The following is a 22,883-nucleotide window of genomic DNA, read 5'->3' as shown; positions in this document are numbered from 1 at the left end:
GGTCGACTGGATAGTCGCCCTGCCAGTTGCATTATTCTACATGAGAATGGTTGCCCATTCGAGATCAGGACTATCCCCGTACGAAGTGGTCTTTGGTAGACCACCGAATATGTGGGGGACGCCCATGCCTAAGAAAATTACTGATGTCGATTGTAATATGCTGACAGATTACCTTGCCTCCTTGATGTCTGCACTCCAATCATGTCGTTCACAGGTTGCTGCAGCCTTCCCTGACAACACTGATGTAAAGCCACATGATGTCCGACCAGGGGACATTGTCCTAATTAGGAACTTCGACAGGAAAAGTCCGCTGGAGCCCCGCTGGAAAGAGCCGAAGACCGTCCTTCTTACTACGAAGACCGCGATCAAGGTGGAAGGCAGAAAGGGGTGGATCCATACGAGTCATATTAAAAAGTGCAACAAACTGAAACCAGACCCAGACTCGTCCACCCCCTCCAAAGACTGTATCGAACCTAGTGACTTTAAGGTTCCCGAACGAGAGAAAACTCCCCAAGAGGAGTACAGACTGAAACTTCGATCTAGCAAGTCAGACAGTTTAATTGTTTAAGTCCTCCCCTAGGTGAATCGGTTAAATAGTTTCTGACATGTATCCCCTAGATCGAGATAGAGAGAGAGAGAGACAATTCAAGAAACGTGCATATTGTAAATCACTCCGTAGTCACTGTATAGTGACTTTATTGATTATGTTCTTTTTAAGTCTCCTGATTATTGTTGCTAGCATATTGCTTCCCATATACTACCCTATCTTCAAACGTGAACAATCTGCTTTCAATGTTTCTGCTGAACATTCTTTTAGCGAATTACCTCCCCACGAACTTTCTTACAGACTCGCGCTGCGCAACAACACATTCATTAGTATGTTACACCATTCCCATCAGACTAACAATGCTACAAACTGTTGGATATGTGGCTGACTCCCTCCCTACCAGAAATACAAGGGAGTTCTGCCCCTCTTTCCGTACCCGTTCACTCATAATGGTTCCTGTGGTGCATGGTTTAGAATAATCAATTCCTTAGATCCTGATGTCGCTGTTTTTAAAGGGAGCTGGGTTTGGGGAAACTTGAACTTAGTTCTGCTTAATGCCTGTTACCCTGACAAGAAGGGACTCCCCACTAGAGTAGGAACTGATCTAGAAAATGAAGTATATGGATTAGGTAATTATACAATTAACCTTATGATTCTCACTGTTGAATCCGAAGCCGCACCAGTTCTCCCTGCTATGTCAGTACTACCAGTCACAGGGGACTTATGTGTCAGAAAGAAGGGTTCAGTACACTTAGGTCATAGTAAATGTACTACCGTGGTCGAATTCAGTGATCATGGCAAGTCCTCCTTTAAGGCTACTCGTCATTCCTATTTTGTTTGTGGCCATACCGCATACATACGCTTACCTCCAGATTGGGATGGCACCTGTTACATTGCCTTCCTTCTGCCACCTGTTTTCCTAGCCCCTCCTGATTATCACAGAAATACAAATCTAGTAAAGAGTAGACTCAGAAGAGATCTCCCGATTGTCGACTATACCGAAACGGCATGGGAGCAATACACAGATTTCAATAAGGGATTCTTTTTCTTCACAGGCCCCGTTCAAAACAGTAAATTAATACGTAGATTAACCAGAACACTCGAAGCAGTAGTAAATGAAACTGCCTCCGCTTTAGGTAACTTAACAGAGGAACAGTCTGCTATGCGGATTGTTGTTCTTCAGAATCGTCTTGTTATTGACGTCATCTTGGCAGATAGAGGTGGAGCCTGTAAGGTCATCGGGTCAAGTTGCTGTGTTTTCATTCCAGAAAACGCGCCAACTGTCTACAAAGCTATTACACGTCTTCATAAGATTGCAAGTTCGATACATCAGAATCCAGGCACCTGGACTTGGTCCGGTTGGTTCTGGACAACGTTAACCGCTTGGGGATGGAAGATCCTATCCTTCCTAGGCATTGCCCTTGTCATAGTATTCAGTTGCTGCCTGTGCCTACAGTGTGGGCCAGCGATTTGTGGACTGTGCGCCACATCGTGCATGGAACATTCCAGTTTTCTCTCAAACCGACAAAGGAAGAAAGACGAGCAAATGATGTTACAAGAACAGACTGATCGATTCATGAGGATCGAGATATCATGAAGGGTCCGTAGGGAACAAGGAGGGAATGAGGAAATATAAATTTTTGGTCAAGTTATGTTCCCTATCGTGTACCCCACCGTTTCCATGTACGAGCTTAAAGTGCATGTAATTTCCCTCCTGTGCCAGCTATGAAGACGCAAATACATTTGCGTCCAACGTTAACATGTTCTCTTTCAGACCCACCCAGAATGGGTTGAATAGTCCGTTCCTAAGTATGCCATGCCAACGTCTTTTTGTGGTGTACTTTACACGTTTTTCAGCTCTGGCAAAGCAGGCCCTGAATTCTGCCATCGAGCCTTTTTCCGCTTTCTGACTCTGAAAGCCTCAGCCCAGGCTGTCTCTGTACCCGTGACCTCTGCCTTACTCCCTGCGCGGCTCACCGCGTTTAGCTCAGCCTGCTGCCTGCCAAGACTGAATTCAACCTTCGAGTTATCTGTTCCGCTCTCCGAAAATGCATTCCTGCCTACTAGTTTAAGTAAACATCCCCCCAGCTGCAGAGCGAAGGGCCCGGCCTTACTGTCTCCGTGCAAGTAATTCATAGCCTCTGTTACCATGGCAGGCCCATGCCCCTCGCATCTCATGCAGACACTTAGACGCTTATACACGCACTCACAGTCAGTATAGAATAGCTTCTGCCCCAGAGACCTTTTCGCCCAGATAATATGGTTCCCAAACATCAGATATCAGATATGATAGAGGTACGAGTTGATCTGACATGCCAGACTTCTGTCTCTTTCCGCCATTGTAAATGTTAAGTCCCCTGCACCCTCCAGTTTCACGTCAATCACACGTCTTGCAGCTGCGCGCGCATCCAGGCCTCAGATTTCTGCTGACATTGCAAGATTCTGCTTTTTGTTGCCACCCCTTTATGACACTTACATGTGACGTTTCTAGCACACACCTCTATGTTCACGCCTAGTTCACGCCTTCTAATTACGTATCATTACCACGTGTGTGTTTTATCTTGTTTCTCTCAGCTGTTACGCCTACTGTATTGGTTTCTATAATGTAACTCAAGTATATAAGCTATGTATTGTCAATAAAATATTGCTCTATCCCTTCCTGCACCCCAGTGGTGGCAGGAACAAGATATCCGGTCATGACCATTCCTTTTTAAGGAATAAAACCCCTAAGAACTCTAACACCACGGACTCTGCCTTTTTCTTTCCGATTGAGTTATTATTGATTAAGTACTTACCTGCATAGAAATTAGGACGGTAAATCAAATATTTACCACAAGGTCTTGACACTAGGTTAAAGACCGTCGGTTCCTGGGAACTCCTGGGAATTGACTACTGCTACACAGAACGAAGTGTGTCAAGAAACGTTGCGGACGGTCATAGGGGATGGCGTTTTCAAAGCTGATGGATGTGGAAAGAGCACAGGCACAAAGATTTGAGCTGCAGCGACTTAGTCGTACGAAATGTTTCATGTTTCAGATATTTGTATTGTTTTTGATTATTTCTGCATTTTTGGCGGGTGGGGTGTATTATATGATGTCGTACTTCTTACTTTCTGCCATACCTACACCTATTCCTACTTCTGACTCTAAATTCACCTCTACTTTGTCTCCTCATTCCTTCCATATCTTACCCGAACACGAGCAGGCTAGACGTGCAGAATTTCGCAACAATTCCTTTATTCAGCTCCTTCACCAGCACCAGTTAGTGGTTAACACTACTAATTGTTGGGTGTGTGGGTTGATGCCACATACCACAGATAAGGGAATTCCATATTTGGTCTTACCGTATAGTTCCCAGGGTTCTGCTCGGGCATTCCAAACAATGTTCCGAAGCGCACTAGGTTTCCACCCCATTCGAGAACCACGCTCTCCCTACTCTGGCCCTGGCTCGTATCAGAAGCCTTTGTCTATAGCAATAGAGGATTTAGATAGTGATATCTATGATCCCTCGCTTATTCCCGAAGAAGAGGTACAAGCCTATAGGGTCTTGAGTAGAGGTGAGTATAGTGTGTTCACTAGTGAAAAACAGCTTAAAAGCTCGCCTCCGATATGGGTCGTACCCCACATTGGTAATTTTTGTCTCATAGGTCGTGGCCGAAGATCGAAAGCCCGACTTGGAGAGAGTGCTTGCACTGAAAATTACATATTGCCGATGGTCTCGTCCCCTGTGTTTCTGGCTGCCAAGGGTACATACTTTATCTGCCATGATCGTGCGTATGCATGGTTGCCCTTCGACTTTGTGGGCTCATGTTTTATCGCAAATTTGCTGCCTCCGACGTTCACTGTAGATGCAGATTATCACAAGACTAGAGTTGTGAGAGGCGTAATTAGCGAAGAAGACACTGCCGGTCAAGAGGCAGGAGACTTTTTCAAGGGTTTCCTCCCGTTTTGGGGGCCTATGGTTAATAGTAGGAAACCTGAGACAGTTGACTCGAGTGGTGGAATCAACATCTAATATTACTGCCAGTGCCCTTGGTAATATCACCACAGAACTTCAGGCGGATAGACTTATGACGTTACAAAACCGTATGGTTTTAGATGTGATCTTAGCAGATCGAGGTGGGGTATGCAAGGTGATCCATTCGAGCTGCTGTATTTTCATTCCAGATAACGCTCCGACTGTCTATCAAGCCATCTCAAAGTTGCATAAAATCTCCGAGTCCATACACGTGGACGTAGGGGATTGGACGCTACTTGGGTGGTTTTGGGGCTTGATGTCTACTTGGGGTTGGAAGATTCTGATGATTGTCGGAGTTGTTGTGGCGTTCCTGTTCACGTGCTGCCTTTGCGTGCAGTGTGGTCCTGCCTTATGTGGCCTCTGTGCTACGACATGTATAAGACAGCCGCCTGTTACCAAAGAAGCTCGATTGGACAGAGCTATGTTACAGCAACATCTAGATGGTCTGATGAATATCGAGTATGATTCCGACTAGTGCTTGCCTACATGAGGGCAAAAGGAGCGTCTGAGGTTCCGTGACAATTGTAAGTGATGTTTTCGACTCGCACGAATATAGTCGAGTCTGGTATCTATGAACCGCAAATGACGAGTTTAGTGGGTGTACGCAGTTTCGTTGTACTAACCTAAACCGTTTGTCTGTTACGTGGGTATTACTATCTGTACCCACGGGTTCCATCTTAGATACGGCATCCATTTTGTCTCTTGCCCTCAAGTAGCCAGCGAACGGACGTTGTCCGCTTCGCGACCCTGGGACTCCCAAGATACTTGCGGAAGCCACATGTCCTTGGAAACTGTCTTTATGACGAGGGGGATGATACTGTAAAGGCAGATGGCCCCGCTCGAGGCTCATCTTGCCGTGCCGGTCTATTGTCTCAGCCGTGCATCTCATTAGGCACGTCCCTTTTGATGCCTGTAGCTCGTGTTTCCCGATACCTCCCTTTTTACACCCTTTTCAATTCCCCACTGTCTCCATCTTCCCCCACACCTGTCCTTGTTCCTTCTTCGATCTGTTTTACTGCTGATTGGAATGTACTAATGGTGGGAAGATGGGTTTTTACAGTTGGGAACAGCCAAATGTTTCCGCACTTATGTTCCGGACCTTGTGTATATCAAAGTGACCAAAGTGACCCCTCTGGGGGATAATTGTGGGAACCGGGTCATAAACTTTTGTGTACCATGTAACCCTATGGGTAATATGTGTATAAAAGGAGCGATTCACAGAACCAATTTGAAGCAGTCTCCACAAGTAGCACATGTTGTACTTGCCGTGACTTCTGTGTTCCCTGCAGTAAATAAAGCTCGAATCTTTGACGCCGAAGGAAGTGTCCCGTGTCTCTGTCACTTGTACGCCGGAGCAGGTTACCCACGAAGGTTTCAGGTGTTGTTCCCTGGCACCGCTGGGTCTTAAATAACCCAGTCCTTCACCGGACCTAACATCATCAACAACCACCTCAAGTGCATCCTCCTCAACACCCGCTCCATCCACAAGCACGCCATCGAACTCTGGGACCTCCTCGACACAACAGCACCAGACATCGCCTTCCTCACGGAAACCTGGATGAACGCTTCCTCGGCCCTGACATCGCCATAGCCATCCCGGACAGCTACAAGATCACCCGGAAGGACCGCATCAAGGAAACCAGAGGAGGAATCGCCATCATCTACAAAAACACCATCAGCATCACGACCAACGCCGAAGACACACTCCCTGCCGCCGAACACCTACACTTCCAGATTCACACCGACCTCAAGCCCACCCTCAGAGAAACGCTCATCTACAGACCCCCGGGCCCACGCACACAATTCAGCGAAACCATCGCCGACTTCGTCACTCCGCACGCCCTAGCCTCACCAGAATACATCCTCTTAGGGGACCTGAACTTCCACCTGGAGAAAAAAGACGACAACAACACCACCACCCTGCTCGACAACCTTGCCAACCTCGGACTCAAACAACTGGTGAACATCCCCACCCACCTCGCTAGCCACATGCTTGACCCCATCTTCTCCGCCAGCAACCACGTGTCCTTCAGCCACTCCACCGGACTACACTGGACCGACCACAGATGCATCCACTTCACCTTCAAAAAGATTACATCCCACCACTGCACGCAACAAATCCCCAGCAGATGCTGGAGCAAAATCACCACAGACCAGCTCCTCGCATCACTGAAACAGAACCCGCCAACCGACACCGCCGACATCAACTTCGCTGCCCACTACCTCTGACAGTGGATTACCAAATGCGCCAACGACTTCGCTCCACTGAAGAACCACCCAGGCAATACCGGAAACAGGAAATCCCTGTGGTTCACAAATGCCCTCAAAGCCTCAAAGAAATCCTGCTGCACCCTCGAAAAAACCTGGCGCCAAGAACGGACAACAGAAAACATGACAGCCCTCAAGAACGCCACTCGCGAACACCACCAGCTGATCCGCACCACCAAAAAGACATTGTTCAAAGAGCGGCTGGACGACAACACCCACAACAGCAAGGAACTCTTCAACATCGTCAAAGAGCTTTCCAACCCCAGTGCCAGCAACAACAACATCACACCGTCGCAAGACCTCTGCAACTCCCTCGCAACGTTCTTCCACTGGAAGATCGTAGATATACACAACAGCTTCGGACCCCAGACTCCACCTCCAGTCACCGAACCAACAACCCCCACCAACACCCTCAGCGCCTGGATCCCCACCAGCACCGAAGACACCACCAACGTCATGAACTCCATCCAATCCGGCTCCCCCTCTGACCCATGCCCCCACCATATCTTCAACAAAGCCGACACCATCATCACACCCCATCTCTGGAACGTCATAAACAAATCCTTCACGTCAGCCACCTTCCCTGAGAGCTGGAAGCATGCAGAAATCAACGCCCTCCTAAAGAAACCTACAGCAGACCCCAAAGAGCTCAAGAACTTCCGCCCCATCTCTCCTCTTCCCTTCCCGGCTAAAGTCATCGAGAAGACCATCAACAAACAGCTGACTGCGTTCCTCGAGGCAAACAACTCGCTAGACCCATCCTAGTCCGGATTTCGAGCCAACCACAGCACTGAGACCGCCCTCATCGCAGCCACAAACGACATCAGGACCCTGATGGACAAAGGAGAAACAACCGCTCTCATTCTCCTATCGACACCGTCGGCCATCGCACCCTAATAACCCGCCTCTTCCACACCGGGATCCAAGGAAAGGCCCTAGACTGGATTACCTCATTCCTCTCCGACAGAACCCAGAGAGTCCGCCTCCTTCCCTTCCGCTCAGAAGCCAACAAGATCATCTGCGGCGTACCCCAAGGCTCCTCGCTCAGCCCAACCCTCTTCAATATCTACATGAGCTCCCTCGCTGTCATCACACGCAAACACAACATCAACATCATCTCCTACGCCGACGACACCCAACTGATACTCTCCCTCACCAAAGACCCAGCCACAGCCAAAACCAACCTCCAGGACGGAATGAAAGACGTCGCAGAATGGATGAAGCTCAGTCACCTGAAACTGAACTCAGGCAAGACGGAGGTCCTTATCCTCAGACAATCCCCATCGGCCTGGGACGACACCTGGTGGCCCACAGCACTGGGCTCCGCACCAACACCCACGGACCACGCACGCAACCTGGGATTCATCCTGGACTCCTCCCTCACGATGACCAAGCAGGTCAACGCCATCTCATCATCTTGCTTCAACATCCTGAGCATGCTCCGAAAAATCTTCCGGTGGATCCCCACCAAAACCAGAAAGACCGTCACCCAAGCCCTCGTTACCAGCCGACTGGAGAACGGAAACACCCTATACGAAGGAACCACAGCCAAACTTCAGAAACGACTACAGCGCATACAGAACGCCTCTGCACGACTCATCCTCGACATCCCCCGCCACAGCCACATATCCGTCCACCTGAGAAACCTGCACTGGCTCCCCATCAACAAGAGGATCACGTTCAGGCTCCTCACCCACACACACAAAGCGCTCCACGACAAAGGCCCCGAATACCTCAACAGCCGCCTCTCATTCTATACCCCCACCCGCCAGCTCTGCTCCGCCAACCTCGACCTTCGCCACCGTCCAACGAATCCGCAGAACCACCACCGGAGGAAGATTGTTTTCCTACCTGGCAGCCAAAACATGGAACTTCCTCCCGGCACACCTACGACTGACCCAGGACCATGTCATCTTCAGGAGACACCTCAAGACCTGGCTATTCGAGCAGTTAGTGACCCCCCTCCCCCCTTCAGCGCCTTGAGACCCTCACGGGTGAGTAGCGCGCTCTATAAATGTATTGATTGATTGATTGACAATCACGTATTCATAAGATGCCTGGTACATCAGTAGTAACCATCAAGGTCCTGCACACTTTTGGGAGGGGAGGGGCTAGCCGTTGTCTTTATGGCTGTACGTAGGTACATGCCTTTGTTTAGCCCCTGCATAGGCAAGCCAAAAGATAATAAGGTGCAGATAATGAATCATTATGCTCAGATATGCAACGGCAACCCGACTTACATAGTTTAGATGGCAGTTAGTAGTATTGTACGTTTCAGTTTTGATTATATGCTTATTGGAGGTACAGGTCTTATTGGTATCCACGAGTGACTACCTACTGCGAAATGCCAATCTATATTATTTCCCTTATATTGTTGTTCAAGTCCGAACAACAGGTTATTGTTCTGTGTTAGGATAGAATGTACATCAGATATTGTAGTACTGGCCCCGATCAGATATGTAAGGATTATGCTATGTATGGCCTTGTTTCTGATTCATAGACCATGAAGTAGCAGCACCGGCGAGTAATAGCACACTGAGATTTTTCATATGTGTCCAACATAATGTATGTATCTGGCAGCAGGACTGCAGTGTTGGTTTTATGTTCTCATTATTGACACTTGCACTATTGAATGTCACAGGGATTATATCATTTTGCGGTGGGCAACAGAAAGTACTGTATAAAACTATGATGCCAGGTATGATAAAATCAGAAAATACCAATAAAGATATTTAAACAAAAATAAGCAAATAATAAGGCCACATATATCAGGGCCCGCAGATTATCACACAAAAAAAGTTCTCAAACACCCTGGGAAGACCTGGAAAAAACATGTCTGGAAACGTCCATTGGTTACTAGCCCAAGGCGACACAAACTCTTTATATATAGACATTGATTGGACCGAACACATGCAAAGTGTGATACAGTACACACGTGCCACCTTATACCCAGAAAAGATAGTGTCATCAAACATCAAGGTCATCCTAATGTGTTCATCCTATAAGGCTCACTAAGGCACAAAATAAAACACACATTGTTAATCTGTGCCACCATAATCCCTAGAGTTATAAAAAAGCAAAGGGGGGAAAACCAAGAGCTTACCCCATTTGTTCTCAGATACTTACTGTAATGTATTATGTATCAAAGAGCACACTGCTCATCACTTAAAGGTTAGTGTGCCCCAATACTCTGTAAACGTTCAAAGGTCTGCCTGGTTCCTAGCAGGGAGAATGAGGTGATCTATTACGGTCAGATAATTTTAAAACAAGAGACCTTATAACCCATCTCACCCATCAATAGACAGCTTTCTTACCAACAATATTATATTTCTTTTCCCATAGGTCCTTTGATATGAGTTTGGCACCTACGGAACACCCTGTCGAACCATCGGGTTTCCGCCTAGAAATCGACAATTTTTCCAAGGATGTTATTAGACTAAGGCATCCTTTTATACAGTGGTTAAAGGATTCTCATTTAAGGACTTCGGGAAGGACAAAATACCTTGAATAAATGGAGGTACTCCCAACAGGAAGATCTTCTAAGAATAGCGTCTCTGTGTACACACACAGCCGGAGGTCCAGAATCTTGGCTCCTTTTGTAACTTAGTTTTGATACTGTCAAAGAAAATAAAAATAAAAGAGAAGGAAAGTAATATCTAACCAAGCTTGGGACCCAGTCGCATTTTAAACCAACAGCCATGCCAAAATACACTAAGATCTAGGACTCAGGCATTGAAATGTAAACCAGCCCTTCAGATAATCCTATATGTCTACTACTCCTATAGCAAAACTGAATCAATAATAATGTTTGTCATCCAACTGTCTCAAACTGCATAGTGGTTAACACATCCAGCGGGTATCTCGTAGTCTGGTTACCCATATTAAACCACCAAATAGGTGGCAGTGTTTGATGACATCCTCAAGACTCTTGTATGTTTCTTATACGGAACATGTCCCACGGGTTTTAAAAGGCAAGCTAGTAATATCTGCCCTCCATGCCGGTAGTGATTTGTGACAGTTTACTATCCTCCGCTAGACTGTACATACGGGCTGGACTCCCATAGATTTTGCCCCTGTCGTACCGCTTCCCATTTTTTATTCATACAACACATTTGTCTGTTTTACCTCTGACTGCCCCCACCTTACACGGAGCATTCATGAAACCCCCTAAAAAATGCGATACCGAAACTGACTGGATAACACACTTCAAAAACTCACCTTCAACAACGACTTGTGTCTCATCCAAAATAGCGTGGCAGATCTGGGGTCTGAAGGAGGCAGATTTGGGGTCTGAGGGGCAGATCTGGGGTGTGAGGGGGGCAGATCTGGGGTCTGAGGGGGGCAGATCTGGGGTCTGAGGGAGGCAGATTTGGGGTCTGAGGGGCAGATCTGGGGTCTGGCGGGGCAGATCTGGGGTCTGAGGGGGGCAGATCTGGGGTCTGAGGGAGGCAGATTTGGGGTCTGAGGGGCAGATCTGGGGTCTGAGGGGGGCAGATCTGGGGTCTGAGGGGGCAGATCTGGGGTCTGAGGGGGGCAGGGTCAGATCTGGGGTCTGAAGGGGGGCAGATCTGGGGTCTGGGGGCAGATCTGGGGTCTGAGGGGGGCAGATCTGGGGTCTGAGGGAGGGGGTAGATCTGGGGTCTGAAGGGAGCTGATCTGGGGTCTGAAGCGCAGGGGGAGATCTGGGGTCTGAAGCGCAGGGGGAGATCTGGGGTCTGAGGGGGGGCAGATCTGGGGTCTGAGAACGGGCAGATCTGGGGTCTGAGGGGGGCAGATCTGACGCCTGAGGGGCAAGTCTGGGGTCTGAGGGGCAGGTGGAGATCTGGGGGGCAGTTCTGGGGGGTCTGTTGGGGTATGAAGATGAAGGTAACTGCCCACCAGACCGGGCTCCTTCCTCCTCTGCTGCAGGCTGAACACACAAGGAGAGGCCGGAAGTGATGTCAGCGCCGCTGCTGGTGCTGTCTCTGCCACCGCTGACCCGGAAGAGGAAACCCTCCCATGTGCAGTTCAGGTGGGTTCATTTGCAGGAGAGGTGCGCCCTCTGGTGGCCGCTGATGGAACCGCCGCCTCCAGGCACCAGCAGGGAAACAAGCACTGGCGCCTGTAAAGACAAAGACATGGGTGTTTTTAAGACACTCACAGTCCATGACAGGCCTCACCCTTGCTTGGTGTGCTCTTGAGGAGTCTCAGATTCAGCCCCTCATGCCAGCTCTGCCGCCTCCCTCAGTGAAATACCAGCAATGTGTTCATTTTTTTAAACTTCTGCAAAGGAACATAAATGACATTCAGGGGGTCAGCGGCGGCAGAGACAGCACCGGCAGCGCTGCTGACACCACTTCCGGCCTCTCCTGGTGTGTCCAGCCTGCTGCAGAGGAGGAAGGAGCCCTGTCTGTCTGGGCAGTTACCTTCATCTTCAGACCCCACAGACCCCCCAGAACTGCCCCCCCCCAGGATCTCCCCCTGCCCCCCAGACTCCAGATTTGCCCCTCAGACCCCAGATCTGCCCCCCTCAGACTCCAGATCTGCCTCCCCCCTCAGAACCCAGATCTGCCCCCCCCCAGACCCCAGATCTGCCCCCCTTCAGAACCCAGATCTACCCCCTCAGACCCCAGATCTGCCCCCCCCCAGACTCCAGATTTGCCCCTCAGACCCCAGATCTGCCCCCCTCAGACTCCAGATCTGCCTCCCCCCTCAGAACCCAGATCTGCCCCCCTTCAGACTCCAGATCTGCCCCCTCAGAACCCAGATCTGCCCCCAGACCCCAGATCTGCCCCCCTCAGACCCCAAATCTGCCTCCTTCAGACCCCAGATCTGCCACGCTATTTTGGATGAGACACATGTCGTTGTTCAAGGTGAGTTTGGGACGTGGGTTATCCAGTCAGTTTCGGTATCGCATTTTTTAGGGGGTTTCATGAATGCTCCGTGTAAGGTGGGGGCAGTCAGAGGTAAAACAGACAAATGTGTTGTATGAATAAAAAATGGGAAGCGGTACAACAGGGGCAAAATCTATGGGAGTCCAGCCCGTATGTACAGTCTAGCGGAGGATAGTAAACTGTCACATATCACTACCGGCATGGAGGGCAGATATTACTAGCTTGCCTTTTAAAACCCGTGGGACATGTTCTGTATAAGAAACATACGAGAGTCTTGAGGATGTCATCAAACACTGCTACCTATTTGGTGGTTTAATATGGGTAACCAGTCTACGACATACCCGCTGGATGTGTTAACCACTATGCAGTTTGAGACAGTGGGATGACAAACATTATTATTGATTCAGTTTTGCTATAGGAGTAGTAGACATATAGGATTATCTGAAGGGCTGGTTTACATTTCAATGCCTGAGTCCTAGATCTTAGTGTATTTTGGCATGGCTGTTGGTTTAAAATGCGACTGGGTCCCAAGCTTGGTTAGATATTACTTTTCTTCCCTTTTATTTTTATTTTCTTTGACAGTATCAAAACTAAGTTACAAAAGGAGCCAAGATTCTGGACCTCCGGCTGTGTGTGTACACAGAGACGCTATTCTTAGAAGATCTTCCTGTTGGGAGTACCTCCATTTATTCAAGGTATTTTGTCCTGCCCTAAGTCCTTAAATGAGAATCCTTTTAACCACTGTATAAAAGGATGCCTTAGTCTAATAAAATCCTCGGACAAGTTGTCGTTTTCTAGGCGGAAACCCGATGGTACGACAGGGTGTTCCGTAGATGCCACATTCATGTCAAAGGAACTATAGGAAAAGAAATATAATATTGTTGGTAAGAAAGCTGTCTATTGAAGGGTGAGATGGGTTATAAGGTCTCTTGTTTTAAAATTATCTGACCGTAATAGATCACCTCCTTCTCCCTGCTAAAACCAGGCAGACCTTTTGAACGTTTACAGAGTATTGGGGCACACTAACCCAGCCGCGTAGCTAGGGGGGGGGCGGGGGGGGGCGGTCCGCCCCAGGCGGCACTATTGTGCGGGCGGCGGCCGCGCAGCACTGGCAGCCCCGGCCTTTATATTTAATTTGGACACTTCCTGACACTACTGTCAGTTACTACAGTAGTGTCCGTGTCTGCAAATAAATTATAAAGGCCGCTGCCATGGGCTGCCATGGGCCGCCAGTGCCGCGGCACCCGCGTGAAAAGAAAGCAAAGTAGCAAACTCATGGTTGCCGTCCCAGGGCCGTCAATCTTGTAGCGCGCCAAAGCGCTACCAATGACGGCCCTGGGCATAATTGGCCAGCCCTCGCGCTGAAATGTAGCGCAGCAGCACGGCAGCAATGACGCGTCACGTCGTGCCTCTCGTGAGCGTGGCTGCGCGGCCGTCAGCACGGCTATCACCGGTGGGCGGCAAACTTGCACCTTGAAGTCTGGAGGGTAAATGTTATGAGGCGGCCGGCAATTATTGTCAAAGCGTGCTGTAGCTGCCTAATTGAGCCTGCAGCCACTGCCATGAGCGACGGTGTGTAAGGCAATGCTTGGAGCGCCACCACCACACTCCTCCGGACTCTGCCCAAGTAAGTGCCACCAGCTTATTGATAGTGGGCTAAAAATTCTGCACTAGTGTTCCGGGAAGGTGGAGGAAAGGTATCCTGCCTAAAGAGCGGAACTTGCGCGCAGAGGGCGGTGGGGGTGTGTGAAGGGAGCTGGGAAGGCTCGGTCCTGGGTGCGAGTAGACGCTTACAGGAGGGGCAGTCAGCGAGGCAGGCACCTCGAGGTACCTACCTGCACAAGCAGTGCTTAAATGAGCAGGTACCGAGTGCCCTCGGGGCTTTCTTTCGCAAGTGAGAGTACCTGCACTTCTCAGCAGAGATGCAGTAGTAATTAAAGTACAGACACTTCTCTGTAGTCAGTACCATGCAGCTACTGTGAGTCCACGAGGGCCTATTCTGTATTCCAGTTTCAAGCATTAAGCCCAAGTGCTGTTCAACAGGTTTTTATTTTAGTGCACTCAATCGGGTTTATAATGTGCGCGGTTGGCTACAGTGACAATTTTGTATTTTCATTCATTAAGGGTATGCGGGGGCCCTGGAAAAGAGAATACTGGGAGAGGGGCCCTGCAAGAGGGAGCCTTGAAAGAGGGGATACGCTGGGGGGCAGTCTTGCTGGGGGGGGTCACACAATTTTACCCGAGGCAGAAATTGAGTCAAAATTTCATAGCAGCAAGATCGGACTGGCCTATAGGCAGGGCCACTTAAATTGTGTAGGTGGCAGGAGAGGTTCCAAATTCTGCGGCAAGATTGACTAAATTCTGCGGCAAAGCAGATTATACGGCTTTATGCGGCACATTTTCTAATAGTATTATTTCATTACTTCTTTCATTTTTAAAATTGGTAACACTGTCTAGGCATTGGTTGCACCTCATTAGTACCAGTTTACTACCCAAATATAGCAATAAGCAATAGGAAGGTGGCCACTCCTGCTTTGTAAAGGGCCTTTCACTACGCCGCAACATTTTTAGTAGCTTTTGAAAAATTTAAGCAAGAAGCAAATTTAGTTAAAATCTGCAGATTATGCAGAAGATGGACTGTGTTGCAAACATGGCAAATCTAAAGTTATGAAAAAGTTGCTGCAATAGCACAATTTCAGTGGCCCTGCCTATAGGGCAATCTGGCACTGCCCAATGGTCTGGTCTGATTGGTCCATGTGTGGGCTGTCTTTTTATGTTTGTGTCCGGTTTACTGTTGATTTCCCTGACAGTAGCATAAACATGCTCTTCATAAGGCACAAATAGTTGGAGTCTTCCATATCTTGCAGAACACACAGCGTGTTTTACCAACTTTAAAAGTGTCCCAATTTGCATACTTTTTGAGACTTTTTTTAGCTTTCTGATTTACTATAGGGGCAACTTTTTATTTTCAGGCCTGGGTCTATTTTCCTCCCAGTGCAACACTGCAGAGCTGCCTTGATAAAACGTGTTAGTGAAAAACAAATTTGAGGTGAATTTCAACCTGCATCTTGTTTTAAAAGGGGACTCCCGAGGTGCAGGCTTGCTGTACTTTAGGGCTGTGAATGTTAAATTAGCATTGTCGATTTCATTGAACAATATTAGCACCTGGTGCTCCGAGAGCACTACGAGAAATAACGACTGGTGGAAAGATCTGGGAAGGCAAGCTGAGGGGACGGTGGTAGGTGGGGGGGTGCAGAACGCGCATGTGAGTTGATGTAGCACTGAGAATGGCATAGCAATAAAGCAGTCATGGCTTTGGCAGCAGGGAGGTATCTGGGGAAGTACACATTTGCAAGATTAAACGTTTTTGTACAAAGGGGAAAAAAGAAAAATGATTGACGTAACAAACGCTGCATCAAAGGGAGAGAGGAACATAGGGGCATATTTACAAGTCCTTATGGCCCCAGGATCGTCACTTTTTCCAACATTCCTGTGGCGATAAACCCTTAGTTGAGACGGAATTAAACCACTGAACTTGGCTTAAAGCCATCTAGTAAATTAGACCGCATCTAAGTTCCCTTCCTTTCTGGTGTTTTGCAGCTGGTAGAGTTTCTCTTTGCTCAAATGAGAGTAATTTCTGATATTTATATGTTTCTCTCACCTTCATTGCTTGATTTTGCTCGGGAGAAACTGTCACTCATAGTCATTGAAATGTCTCTCATAATTACACTAAAATTATGAAAATGTCACATAGCAATCTGAAATCGTGGCAGTTATGAGTCGAGTCTGGGGCAGTGACAGTGCTGGGCGATTTGTTGCAGACTGCATCAGAACCAACCCTTTCAGTAGAGACCTTGCCACCTCTGTGGCATACTGGAGCCTGAGGAAGGTAAGAGCTAAACAGTTGTCACGAGGGGAGGAAAGGATCTTTGGTGAGTGGCAGGGCAGTGGGTACAAGTCCTATAAAAAGAAGTGGGGGGGACTAACCAAGTTAGGCTGTCAGCAAATGACATGATAACATATGCTATCCATAGCTGCCAAAGTTTCAGATTGCTATGTGTGACATGTTCATAATTTCAGTGTCGTTATGAGTGACATTTGACACTTTCTTGCGAGCAAAAATCAAGCAATGATGACGAGGAAACATAAATATCAGACATTAGATCCATTTGAGCAAAGAAAAACTCTTAGAAGATCTAAAACTGCTGCAAACGCCTGCTGCAGCTGACTATAATTAAAAGGACAGCTATGGACCTCTAGAAAGCAGGTCACATGGCTTCGCTAAAAATTAACACCAAAAAGAGCAAGGACCTGCGGTTAGGCTGTAGTACCGCTGGAGTGAAGCACTGCAATAAGAGTCACTGACAATACAAGACAACAGTTTAGTAGAGAACACAGATATTTACAGGATCCCACTAAAGTAGAAGGAGTATTGCTGGGTGCACATGAGGCATTCAGAGTTGCAGTGGCATGAGCATCACCGGAGCCTGCCTTGATGTCCTGACATCAATATTTCTAGTGTTGCACAGCGAGTGACAAGTTACACACCAATTGTAAATACACCAGACACCACTTCAAGCAAGGATTGGCATTTTTTTTCTGCCCATGGCACTGAAGCAGCTTGGTCTTCAGTCAGGTATTCAGTCCACCCTGCATTGCTGTTTAAAGCCTGCAGCACAGCAGATGTTGAAAGACCCCTAAATCCAACACCCCATCTTCAGATTCACACAGGTAAGTGCAAAAGTAGTCTGTCTCGAGTGACAGTCACGACGCACGCTGACGAGAGCACCTGTCTGTGAACATGTGGCATTGTGGCTGTTTGGAGAGAACTCAAATAATAAACCAGGAGAGAAGAATCACTAACCTCCATGCTGCTCTCTCTGTCCCACATGTGACCTGGGGACAGACTAGAACAGGGTGTGAGAGGCCCTAACACAAATCTTAATTGACTCAGGCCTATACCATAAATTCATTAGAGTCAGCTGACTCACGGACTCCAGCCGCCACAGTGAGCATGTGCAAGATAGCATGATTGCTAGGCAATCCTCGGGAGAGTCTCTGGGATACAGCGGTCACAGTCAGGCAGGATGACAAATATGTGTGAAAGTATTTTAAAAAATCACACCAGTATAATTAAGCGAGTGGTCAGGGGTGCTGTGCGCAGCCCTCTACAACTGCAATTTCAGATAGTTAACACTTACTTCCACTACTTAATAGACCAATGTAAAACTAGCATTCCAATGATACATGTGAGAAGCATTTGTGCCCGAAATTTGACAGTGAGGTGAGATTCAAAATTCGAGTCGAGACTTAACCTCACACAATCACAGGGCTACGGATGACAGGGGCGGCAATCTGAGGGGTAGCCCCGGGCGCCACAAGCTCTAGCTACGCCCCTGCACTAACCTTTAAGTGATGAGCAGTGTGCTCTTCTCCCTGCTAGGAACCAGGCAGACCTTTTGAACGTTTACAGAGTATTGGGGCACACTAACCTTTAAGTGATGAGCAGTGTGCTCTTCTCCCTGCTAGGAACCAGGCAGACCTTTTGAATGTTTACAGAGTATTGGGGCACACTAACCTTTAAGTGATGAGCAGTGTGCTCTTCTCCCTGCTAGGAACCAGGCAGACCTTTGAACGTTTAGAGAGTATTGGGGCACACTAACCTTTAAGTGATGAGCAGTGTGCTCTTCTCCCTGCTAGGAACCAGGCAGACCTTTGAACGTTTACAGAGTATTGGGGCACACTAACCTTTAAGTGATGAGCAGTGTGCTCTTCTCCCTGCTAGGAACCAGGCAGACCTTTTGAACGTTTACAGAGTATTGGGGCACACTAACCTTTAAGTGATGAGCAGTGTGCTCTTCTCCCTGCTAGGAACCAGGCAGACCTTTTGAATGTTTACAGAGTATTGGGGCACACTAACCTTTAAGTGATGAGCAGTGTGCTCTTCTCCCCGCTAGGAACCAGGCAGACCTTTGAACGTTTAGAGAGTATTGGGGCACACTAACCTTTAAGTGATGAGCAGTGTGCTCTTCTCCCTGCTAGGAACCAGGCAGAACCTTTTGAACGTTTACAGAGTATTGGGGCACACTAACCTTTGGGTGATGAGCAGTGTGCTCTTCTCCCTGCTAGGAACCAGGCAGACCTTTGAACGTTTACAGAGTATTGGGGCACACTAACCTTTAAGTGATGAGCAGTGTGCTCTTCTCCCTGCTAGGAACCAGGCAGACCTTTGAACGTTTACAGAGTATTGGGGCACACTAACCTTTAAGTGATGAGCAGTGTGCTCTTATCCCTGCTAGGAACCAGGCAGACCTTTTGAACGTTTACAGAGTATTGGGGCACACTAACCTTTAAGTGATGAGCAGTGTGCTCTTCTCCCTGCTAGGAACCAGGCAGACCTTTTGAACGTTTACAGAGTATTGGGGCACACTAACCTTTAAGTGATGAGCAGTGTACTCTTCTCCCTGCTAGGAACCAGGCAGACCTTTGAACGTTTACAGAGTATTGGGGCACACTAACCTTTAAGTGATGAGCAGTGTGCTCTTCTCCCTGCTAGGAACCAGGCAGACCTTTGCACGTTTACAGAGTATTGGGACACACTAACCTTTAAGTGATGAGCAGTGTGCTCTTCTCCCTGCTAGGAACCAGGCAGACCTTTGAACGTTTACCGAGTATTGGGGCACACTAACCTTTAAGTGATGAGCAGTGCGCTCTTTGATACATAATACATTACAGTAAGTATCTGCGGACAAATGGAGTAAGCTCTTGGGTTTCCCCACTTTGCTTTTTTATAACTCTAGGGATTATGGTGGCACAGATTAACAATGTGTGTTTTATTTTGTGCCTTAGTGAGCCTTATAGGATGAACACATTAGGATGACCTTGATGTTTGATGACACTATCTTTTCTGGGTATAAGGTGGCGCGTGTGTACTGTATCACACTTGACTGATGTATAGTATAATGTTTGCATGTGTTCCGTCCAATCAATGTCTATATATAAAGAGTTTGTGTCGCCTTGGGCTAGTAACCGATGGACGTTTCCAGACATGTTTTTTCCAGGTCTTCCCAGGGTGTTTGAGAACTTTTGGTGTGATAATCTGCGGGTCCTGATGAAGGTGGCCTTATTATTTGCTTATTTTTGTTTAAATATCTTTATTGGTATTTTCTGATTTTATCATACCTGGCATCATAGTTTTATACAGTACTTTCTGTTGCCCACCACAAAATTATATAACCCCTGTGACATTCAATAGTGCAAGTGTCAACAATAAGAACATAAAATCAACACTGCAGTCCTGCTGCCAGATACATACATTATGATGGACACATATGGAAAAATCTCAGTGTGCTATTACTCGCCGGTGCTGCTAGTTCATGGTCTATGAATCAGAAACAAGGCCATACATAGCATGATCATTACATATCTTACCGGGGCCAGTACTACAATATCTGATGTACATTCTATCCTAACACAGAACAATAACCTGTTGTTCGGACTTGAACAACAATATAAGGGAAATAATATAGATGGCATTTCGCAGTAGGTAGTCACTCGTGGATACCAATAAGACCTGTACATCCAATAAGCATATAATAAAAACTGAAACGTACAATACTACTAACTGCCATCTAAACTATGTAAGTCGGGTTGCCGTTTCATATCTGAGCATAATGATTAATTATCTGGACCTTATTATCTTATGGCTCGCCTATGCAGGGGCTAAACAAAGGCATGTGCCTACGTACAGCCATAAAGACGACGGCTAGCACCTCCCCTCCCAAAAGTGTGCAGGACCTTGATGGTTACTACTGATGTACCAGGGATCTTATGAATACGTGATTGTCTGCATGTCTGGGCGCAACATCGTCCTGTAATCATGGCACTGGTACTATCATGTCTATTGCAGATCAACAGGTTGCACACCTTCATCGTTCACCGCGGCACCGCTTCGAAGGGCAGCTAGCATAGAGTCCCTGTCCTGCGCTATAGGGTATTTACGAAGCCCTGCCGTTTCCTCCCTGTGTAGCGCCGTGCTCTCCACCTGTGCCCATGTTACAAGTGAACTTTTCGAGCCAACCATCTCTCCGCATGTTTCCATTTTTTGGTTATTAGTCTTTTTGCCGCGATTAAACCCAGATCCCGGACACTTGAGGTGATTTTATTGTGTTTTGATCTGGCATAGAGTCCTAAAAGGCAAATCTCCCAAGACAGCGGTAAGGGCGTGCCTGTGCATAAGACTAGTGTTGTAACTACCCCCGCCAATATTGCTGCCGGGATGGGCAGGCCCAAAGCATGTGTAGTAAATCCGCGTCTGGTTGTTAGCAGCATGGACATGCAGAGGTGGCAATGTGGAAATATCTATTTATCTTATCAGGCGAGAGATACGCCCTCTGGAAGATAAACGTCTGTATAAGTTTGAATCTGGAGTTTCTTGGTATGTGCCTGGAGCTTGCTAACACAGCATCCCATTCCTTATCAGTCCATGGCTGACATCTATCTGTTTCCCAACTAACACGAAGTCGCAACATGGGCTTGAGTGTGTGCATGAGGAGCGCTTTCACTAACCAGTGCACCACATGGGAGCCTTCCCCCATTACATGCAGGTATTGAAGTAGCAAGTGTGTCGGTGGTTCCACCGTAAGTCCCCCCAGACAGCTGATAGTGCTTTCAGAATGGAGGCATGTAAAAGGAATTGACCTGCCGGCAACTCAGCGTCTTCAGCTAGTGTCGCAAACGGCAATAGCCCACCGTCGCTGTAAAGATCACCCAGCGTGGTCAAACCCGCAGCGTGCCAGATCATCAGAGCTGTTTCTGATGTACCCAGCCTGCCACGTCGCGTTCCGAGCAGCGGAAATATAGGGGCATATGGGAGGGTCGCATGGGTGATATATAAGCTTCTCCTATAACATTGTATTGCCAATCCGAGATGTAGTTGTTTTGGCCTTGGAAGTTTTGCAACGGGGTGAAACAGATGGCAGATCTGAGAGTGGGTCCAGGGCCGTGCCATGGCCGCTGTGTCCTCCAGATTCTGACCAGCAAGCCATTTTGTTGCCCATTGGAGTTGGGCAGCCAAATAATACAGTTTCATATTAGGGACAGCCAGTCCTCCCCAACCATTGTGAGCATGCAATTTCCACAGAGCCACTCGCGGCCTCCCGTTATTCCATATGAAATCCCGGAGGAGCTATTCTAACTCTCGATAGCTTGGGCGGAACATAGAGCGGGGGATTTGAAAAATAATACAGCAGCTTAGGCAACACAATAATTTTCAACAGCGCATTACGACTCATAACGTTTAGGGGAAGTGTCTTCCAGAAGCGCACCTGAGCCCGGAGTGCCAAGATTGCTCTCATCAGGTTACCCTCAAACAGGTCATCAGGCATCCGATATACAAAGATCCCAAGGTATCTAAACGTGGTGGGGTACCATGTGAGAGGTGAGCCATTTAAGATCACAGCTTCCTCTGCTGTGACAGCGCTGAAGGGATACATCTCTGACTTGGTCCAGTTAACCCGGAGTCCAGACATTTCCTCAAAAGCTCTCAGTATATCTGCAATGGACGTCGGGATCGCAGTGATATCCCGAAGATATAATAATAAGTCATCCGCGCACAGGGAAATAGTATGTATCCCACCCCCTAACGGAATGCCTCATGCCTCCCCATCTCCTCGGAGCATCATCACCAGTGGCTCCATTGCTAGGGAGAATAGCAACGGGAACAAGGGACAGCCCTGGCGTGTTCCACGTCTCACCCTGATTGGGTCTGAGATCAACCTACCGGTGCGACTCGGACAGTGGGGCACTGATACAATAGGCAAACCATATTTAAAAAGTGATCTCCCAGTTCAAATTTGCCTAAGACTGCCTCCAGATAAGGCCATTCCAGAGAGTCACAGGCTTTCTGCAGGTCAAGAACTAAGCAACCCGACCTAGGCCAACTATGCGTTGGATATTGCTGTATTCTAAAAAATCTACGAATATTAAGAGAAATGCACCGGGCTGGAACAAACCTGTTTTGGTCAGGGTGTACCAATGTTTTCACTACGGGAGATAGACGCCTTGCCAATAGGAGTGCTAATGGGCGATAAGAGGCCAATCTTCCAATTTGACCTTTTAATGGCAGACAGCAGCACACACAGAGGTCAAGGGTACTTACCCGAAACGCGTTTGGCGAA

At 47.8% G+C, this 22,883-nt stretch overlaps 1 long non-coding RNA gene and 1 pseudogene across 1 annotated transcript in view; both read right to left on the bottom strand.

Annotated features, from left to right (window-relative positions):
- The window catches only part of LOC147737113 (uncharacterized), a 34,385-nt gene extending 23,144 nt beyond the window's left edge, over nucleotides 1-11,241 (bottom strand). The window contains exons 1-2 of the long non-coding RNA XR_015309809.1: nucleotides 11,051-11,241; nucleotides 10,335-10,447 (exon numbers count right to left, since the gene is read on the bottom strand). This is a non-coding gene — a long non-coding RNA (uncharacterized LOC147737113). The remainder of the gene's footprint in view (nucleotides 1-10,334; nucleotides 10,448-11,050) is intronic.
- Nucleotides 1-22,883, bottom strand: part of LOC147737111 (uncharacterized) — a 305,409-nt pseudogene that overhangs the window by 116,430 nt on the left and 166,096 nt on the right.

This window comes from Lissotriton vulgaris, chromosome 1_1, assembly GCF_964263255.1.
Source record: "Lissotriton vulgaris chromosome 1_1, aLisVul1.2, whole genome shotgun sequence".
Taxonomy (NCBI): domain Eukaryota; kingdom Metazoa; phylum Chordata; class Amphibia; order Caudata; family Salamandridae; genus Lissotriton; species Lissotriton vulgaris.
Note: the sequence above shows the minus strand (reverse complement) of the source record. Positions and strands in the feature narration are given on the sequence as shown.